Source organism: Cervus canadensis, chromosome 26, assembly GCF_019320065.1.
Source record: "Cervus canadensis isolate Bull #8, Minnesota chromosome 26, ASM1932006v1, whole genome shotgun sequence".
NCBI lineage: Eukaryota > Metazoa > Chordata > Mammalia > Artiodactyla > Cervidae > Cervus > Cervus canadensis.
In genome coordinates, this window is record NC_057411.1 from 21,883,336 (window position 1) to 21,891,665 (window position 8,330).

Here is an 8,330-nt window from a genome sequence, read left to right on the forward strand (position 1 = left end):
AAGATGACATCCACAAGTTGGAAGGTTAGGAGTTCCAAACACCTGTACCCCCCCAAAAAACAATAAATGAACAAGTAGAAATCAATTTAAATTACACTGGTTAAGTTCTGGACTACAACAAAAGTAGAGCAGAAACCTTGCAGAATGCAAAAACTGAGGATGGCCATGTAGTAAAACATGGAAAGCTTTTTAACTAGATCACCAAATCTTCCAGTGATTTGCTCAAAGGGATTTCACCCCATGGGAAAAAGGAGAACAGAACTCTGGCAAATCTCAGCATCATAGACATTTGCAACCTTTGCTACTAAGGACTTACAGTCTTTACCAACACTGATTCCAGCTGACAGAGCTGCCCATAGTCCTTGCTACAGTGTCCTCCTTGTCTTTTGACAAGTCACTGTGGGGATACCTGACCTTGGGGCCCTGTCACCTTCATACCCATCCTACTTTCCTTGATTGTGACCACAGTGCCCTGACATGTATGGGATGAGAACTGCTGCTGCATGCTCTGCCCCCAGCTTCTACCATAGTGCTTGGTCTTGCCGTAACAAAAGCCATGCTGCTATTTTCTGAACCTGACTCTGTATTCCTAGTTGTAGCTCTGACTGGTTATTACTTAGGCTGAGCTGCTGCTGTTCTACACCTGATTCCTGGGCCCTAAACCTCAGCATCACTTTAGCACTGTTGGGCCACAGAGCTGCTACATTGACCTCACAGTCTGTGCTAAGTCAGCGCTTTGACCCACCACGACTGGGAACACACCACTGCCGCTCTCCAGTCCACCTCACGGGTCCTGACGTGGGGCTTAAACAGGCCATCACTGCGACCATGATGCGACTTCTCTGTGACTTCTCCTGACCAGAGTTGGAATTTTGACTCATCATTCCAGGGCTGCACTGCTGTGTGAGCCTGCACTCCTGGGCCTGAGCTACTGCGGAATTCTGTCGCATCAGGGCTTGCACCACTGCTGCATTACCCTACTCCCCATGTTGCTGAAGCAAACAACAAACATAGACCCCAGTTCCATGGCAGAATTATATCTGCTTGTCCCTTCAAGACTGGTCCTTCTGCCCCAGCCAGTACAGTTGTACCTCAGGACCAAAGCGATATAACTGTCCTGTGTGAGCCTGACCTAAGGTCTTTGGCTCCACTTCCTTTCTGAGTGCCAGTGTTATGCCCGATGTCCGAATCCCTGAGCCAGAAGAGAGAAGGCTTCCAAGACAGTGCAACTTGCAAAAAAGGGAAGTTTATTGCTGACTCGAGTCAGGGCTTACTGCCGCAACCAACGCAGTGGTGCACGGTCAGAGAGTGCTGAGCCCAAGCTGTTACACAAATTTATAGGGGGAGCATAAGCAGTTGGTAGCTGGCTTAAGAGGATTGGTTACATGTTTGCAAAGTAATCTTATTGGCTCAAACCTTCACGGGCTTTTTTCAAACTTGGGCGTTTGCGGGCTTTTCAGCTTTCCCCTGATAGGTTCCCTTTTTCTTACTGGGCGCATATTGATTGGCTGGCTCCAGGTGGCCTGGTGGGGGTAGGGAATCTTACCATTTCAGGGGAAATCTAAACTTAGGTCTGGGCCGCCTGTCATGGTGTTAGCCCTGGCAGCCTCACACCAGTATGTATCTCCTCAGTTACAACTAACTTCTGTCGGCCAAAGAGAACAGTGGGACCTCAGAAGCCTTTATTGCCAAGTACCTCAATGGCCCTACCCAACACTACCACTACCTGTGTGAACTCTCTAGCTTTGCTCACAGAAGACCCATGCAGTCTTCACAGATGTTGATCTATGCTGATGAAGATACAGAGAAATTATGTGGTCATGCACTCCCGAGAACAAAGATATTACATTCCACTCACCTAGCACCCTCATAGCCAACTTGAGGTGAAAATCTTTCCCCAACAAAGTGAGTTCTAAAAGGCTTGAGGAGGTGATAGTTACCTCTAATACAGAGACATCATCAGAAACAATCAGAAAAGTGAAAAAACAAAGAAAATTAACATCACCAAAGGAACAAATGACTTGCCAGTAATAGACCCCAAAGAAATGGAGATCTACAAGCTATGAGAAAATAATTCAAAGCAATTGTTTTAAGGAAGATATGTGACCTTTTATAGGACATTGACAATTCAATGAAGTCAGGAGAAACAATGCATGAGCAAATAAAAAGTTTAAAAACAAGAAAGGATTTATAAAAAAAAAAATAAACAGAAATTATAGAGCTGAAGAGTACAGTGAATTTAAGAATACAATTGCTATATCTAACTTTAACCCTTAAATTATTGCAATAAATTAAAATCCAATGAGGAGCTTCAACAGTGGAGTCACCAAGAATTAATAGAAGAATACTCAAATTTGGGGACAGATCTCTTGATATTATCCAGAGATGGGGAAAAAAGTAAGTACAATGAAAAAGAATAAAGTAAACTTGTGTGAATTGTGGGACACTATCAAGGAAAGAGTGTTCACATTATAGGAATCCCAGAAGGAGAAGAGGGAGAAGAGCAGACAGAAAATTAATTTGAATAGTTAATGGATGAAATTTCCCAAATCTGTGGAAAGCTGTGGACATCTAAGTACATGAAGTCCAAATATCCCCAAACAGATTCAATCCAAAGAGCTCTTCATTGAAAAGCATTACAACTAGGCACTCAGAATTCAGAAAATATAAATTTGGGAAGCATCAAGAAAAAAAAAAAGACTCATCATATACAAGGGAATGCTGATGAAATCATCAGTAGATTTCTCTGTAGACCCTTTAACGCCAGAAGAAAGTGTATATTGTACTCAAAGTACTCAAGAGAATACCGTCAACCAAGGATCCCTTGTTCAGCAAGTCGTCCTTCAGAAATGACAGATAAAGACTTCACCAGACAAACAAAAGCTGAAGGAATCCATTGCCATTAGACCTGCCTTAGAAGAAATGCTAAATGAGGTTTTTCAAGCTGAAACAAAAAGACATTAATTAGTACCATGAAAACATATGACAACATAAAACTCACTGGTAAGGATAAACATATAGTGCAACATAGAATGCTCCAATACTGCAATGATAAATTCTACCATATAGATTAAAAACAAAAATGTATTAAAATATCTATATCTACAATATTTTATTAATGAATGCACAGTACAAAAATATTTTAAATGAGACATTAATAACATAAAATGTGGGGGATCCAGTTAATATGTAGAATATTTTCATGGAATAGATGTTAAGATTTTAGTTTAAATTAGAATGTTTTACTGTATGACATATTATGAAAGCTTCTTGGTAATAACAAAGCAGAAATGTAGTAACTACACAAGTCATAAAAGAATAAAAGCCCACTACTCCCAAAACATCAATTTACAAAGTAAAACAGCAAGAGAGAAAAAAAAGAAATTACAAAAGGATCTGAAATCAATTCACAAAATGTTGACATATGTTAATAAATATTTTAATGTAAGTAGACTAAATCATGCAATCAAAAGATATTGAGTGGCTGAATAGCTCAAAAGAAAAAGACAAATCAAGATCCGACTACGTGCTGCTTATAAGAGACTCACTTAAGTTTTAAGGATACTCATAGACTAAAAATGAAATTATGAACAAAGATATTCCATGCAAAGGGAAAGGGAAACCAAAAGAAAGTGGGGGTGACTTGTATCAGGCTAAATAGGCTTTAAGTCAAGAGCTCTAACATGAGACAAAGAAGGCCATTATGTAATGGTAAAAGGGTCAATTTTATGAAATGTGTAACTACTGTTAATATATGCACCCAGTATAGAAGCACCTGAATATAGTAAAAAAAGTCACAGATCTGAAGGGAAAAATAGCAATGCAATAATAATAAGAGACTTCAATATCCCACTTTCAACAACAGAGAAATCATCCAGGCGGAGAATCAATAAGAAAACAATGGAAATTATGAATGATGTAAAACTAGAAATAAAAAAAAAAGATGAAAAACTGGAAAATGCAAGTGTAAATTAAACAATGCCTCCTTGAACAATTAATGTGTCAAACAAGAAATCAAAAGGGAAATAAATAATAAGAAATATCTTGAAACAAATGAAAATGGAAACAAAAAATGCCAGAATGTATGAGATACAGCAAGCAGTAATATGATACAAGTTTATGGTAATAAATGCACATAGTAAGAAAAAAATCTCAAATAGCCTAACCTGATATATGAGGAGTTATAAAAAAAGAGAATATGTTAATATAAGGAAGGAAATATTTAATATCAGAGTAAAATAAATGAAATAGAAATCAGAAAAACAAATACAAAAGCAAGGATTTGGTGAGATTTCTAAGAAATCAAAGTTGTAAAGTTTTGTAAATTTTGCATTCTCTTCTGTTTGTGTATGTGTGTTAGTCAGTCATGTCTGACTCTTTGCGACCCCATGGCCTGTAGTTCTCTAGGCTCCTCTGACCAAGGAATTCTCCAGGCAAGAATACTGAAGTGGGTAGCCATTCCCTTCTCTAGAGGACCTTCTGGACCCAGGGATCAAACCCAAGTCTCCTGCACTGCAGGCAGATTCTCACCATCTGAGCCACTAGAGAAGCCCCAGATTTATTTATTTCCTTTAGCTGCACTGGGTCTTTCTCTAGCTGCAGTGAGCAGGGGCTACTCTTTGGTTGTGGTGGCAGGCTTCTCATCATGCTAACCTCTCTTGTTGTGGAGCATGACCTCTGGGGTGCTTGGGCCTCAGTAGTGTGCCTTGCGGACTCTGGAGTGCAGGGTCAGTAGTTGTGGAGCATGGGCTTAGTTGCTAGGCGGCATGTAGGATCTTCCCTGGCCAGGGTTTGAGCCGGTGTCCTCTGCACTGGCAGTCAGATTGCTAACCACTAGGCACGTGGGAAGTCTCTTCTCCTTCAATATCTTTGCTTTGTGTGTTTTGATCTCTGATGTTAGGTGCATATGTCTTTATAATTGGCATGTACCAGCTTGGATCGGGGAGTGCAGTGAGGCAGCAACTATCACCACAAAGCTTCCCTATCCAGTTTGTTAGCAAGCAAGCACATGTGCACTCTTTGAGAACAGATTCTAAGCTTCTCTAGCCCTTCTACCTGTCTCAGCAGCCAAAAGGACTTGTCTCCTCCACATAAGACTTTAGGACTGGGATGTACAGTCTATGGCTCCACTTACTTAATCCTCAGGCTGAGGGTCTATCTCTGTAAACCTTCTCTTCCTTTCAGATCCATTCCAGGGGCAGAAGTCCCAAGCCTATGTTTTTATCCATCTTATCCAGTTACATGGAAATCTGTATTATATCATTGGTTGTTAAAGAGTTTTGCCACTTTCCAATCAGTTTCCTGTTTGAACTGTTGCACATGAAGATGCATTTTTGATATGTTTATGGGGTGCGGGAGGAGTAATCTCACTGTCCTCCTACTCCACCATCTTAATCCAATCCTGTACCATAAATTTAGTTCCTACATCTTTAATAGGAAATGTTATTATTTTCATTTACATTTTAAACATGTTATATTTAAAAATACATCAAGTAAATGTGAAGACTAAAATTATTGTGGCAACTTTCTGACATATTTACATGACAACGAAGGTGATGAAGGTGAAGTCACTCAGTCGTGTCCGACTCTTTGCGACCGCACGGACTTTAGCCTACCAGGCTCATCCATCCATGGGATTTTCCAGGCAAGAGTACTGGAGTGGATTGCCATTTGATAATAGTTAATGCAAATTGCATTTCACTCTATACAGTTCAGTTCAGTCGCTCAGTTGTGTCCGACTCTTAATGACGCCATGAATCGCAGCATGCCAGGCCTCCCTGTCCATCACAGACTCCTGGAGTTTACTCAAACCCATGTTCATCGAGTCGGTGATGCCATCAAGCCATCTCATCCTCTGTCATCCCCTTCTCCTCCTGCCCCCAATCCCTCCCAGCATCAGGGTCTTTTCCAATGAGTCAACTCTTCGTATGAGGTGGCCAAAGTATTGGAGTTTCAGCTTCAGCATCAGTCCCTCCAATGAACACCCAGGACTGATCTGCTTTAAGGATGGACTGGTTGGATCTCCTTGCAGTCCAAGGGACTCTCAAGAGTCTTCTCCAACACCACAGTTCAAAAGCATCAATTCTTTGGTGCTCAGCTTTCTTCACAGTCTAACTCTCACATCCATACATGACCACTGGGAAAACCATAGCCTTGACCAGATGGAGGTTTGTTGCAAAGTAATGTCTCTGCTTTTTAATATGCTCTCTAGGTTGGTCATAACTTTCTTTCCAAGGAGCCAGTGTCTTTAAATTTCATGGCTGCAGTCACCATCTTCAGTGATTTTGGAGCCCCCAAAAAATAAAGTCTGACACTGCTTCCACTGTTTCCCCATCTATTTGCCATGAAGTGATGGGACCAGATACCATGATCTTAGTTTTCTGAATGGTGAGCTTTAAGCCAACTTTTTCACTCTCCTCTTTCACTTTCATCAAGAGGCTCTTTAGTTCTTCTTCACTTTCTGCCATAAGGGTGGTGTCATCTGCATATCTGAGGTTATTGACATTTCTCCCAGCAATCTTGATTCCAACTTGTGCTTCCTCCAGCCCAGCGTTTCACATGATGTACTCTGCATATAAGTTAAATAAGCAGGGTGACAATATACAGCCTTGACATACTCCTTTTCCTATTTGGAACCAGTCTGTTGTTCCATGTCCAGTTCTAACTGTTGCTTCCTGACCTGCAAATAGGTTTCTCAAGAGGCAGGTCAGGTGGTCTGGTATTCCCATCTCTTTCAGAATTTTCCACAGTTTATTGTGATCCACACAGTCAAAGGCTTTGGCATAGTCAATAAAGCAAAAATAGATGTTTTATTGGAACTCTCTTGCTTTTTTGATGATCCAGCAAATGTTGGCAATTTGATCTCTGGTTCCTCTGACTTTTCTAAGACCAGCTTGAACATCTGGAAGTTCACAGTTTATGTATTGCTGAAGCCTGGCTTGGAGAATTTTGAGCATTACTATACTAGCATGTGAGATGAGTGCAATTGTGCAGTAGTTTGAGCATTCTTTGGGATTGCAATGAAAACTGACCTTTTCCAGTCCTGTGGCCACTGCTGAGTTTTCCAAATTTGCTGGCATATTGAGTGCAGCACCTTCACAACATCATCTTTCAGGATTTGAAATAGCTCAAATGGAATTCCATCACCTCCACTAGCTTTGTTTGTAGTGATGCTTTCTAAGGCCCACTTGATTTCTCATTCCAGGATGTCTGGCTCTAGGTGAATGATCACACCATCGTGATTATCTGGGTCATGGAGATCTTCTTTGGACAGTTCTTTCAGCAATTATTTTTATGGCTTAACAATGTTAGTACATTCAGTCTTTCATCAACCTCATGAGGTAGTTAATACCAATTGTGTGCATAGCGCTTTTTTGTCCAACTCTCTGGGACCCCATTGACTGTAGCCCACCAGGCTCCTCTGTCTATGGAATTTTCCAGGCAAGGAAATAGAGTGTGAATGAAATAGAGTGGATGGGAGGAAGGCTCACAAGGGAAGAGATATATATATACATAGAGTTGATTCCTGATATTGTAGAGCAGACGTTAACAACATTGTAAAGCAAATATATTCCAATAAAAAACAGCAAGAAAAGAAAAACATATGTCCATTTCCAGAGAAATAGTTCTACCAGAATATTTGTTCCACAAATCACTTGTAGGTAAGTAACTAATTGACTTAATTTGCATTTCTAAAAGCATGAATGGCCTTTGTCATTTTTCGTAGGTCATTGGCCATTTCACTTCTGTCAGTTTCTTGTTCATACTCTTTATTTCCGTATTGGACTGTTTGACTTTTGTTGGAGATTTGTAGTAGTTCTCACTGTACAATGACTACCTATCCTTTTTAGGTTGCCTGTATTGCAGGATATATTTGAGGCAGAACAGCTAAGTCTACTGGGCTTCCTAGGTGGCAGAGTGGTAAAAAATCTGTCTGCAACATAGGAGTCACTGGTTCAATTCCGGGATTGGGAAGATCCCCTGTAGTAGGAAATAGCAACTCACTCCAGTATTATTGACTGGAAAATTCCACAGACAGAGGAATCTGATGGGCTATAGTCCATGCGGTCCCAAAAGATTTGGACAAGAGTTATCAACTAAACAACAACAAAATAGGAGGCAGGTATCAGTTGCTATATTTCTAATTACACCAATATTCCACTGGGAAATGAGTTAAACTGGATGAAGGCAAATGGCTTGCCATGGTTTTAGGTAAGAAGTGATGCTGAGGCTAGATGCACAGTAATAACCAAGAAGTTTTAGAGGTCCTACAAATGAAACAAAATTGTGAATTTTTAAACACAATTCCAATTATTGAACAGTTCCTGTAG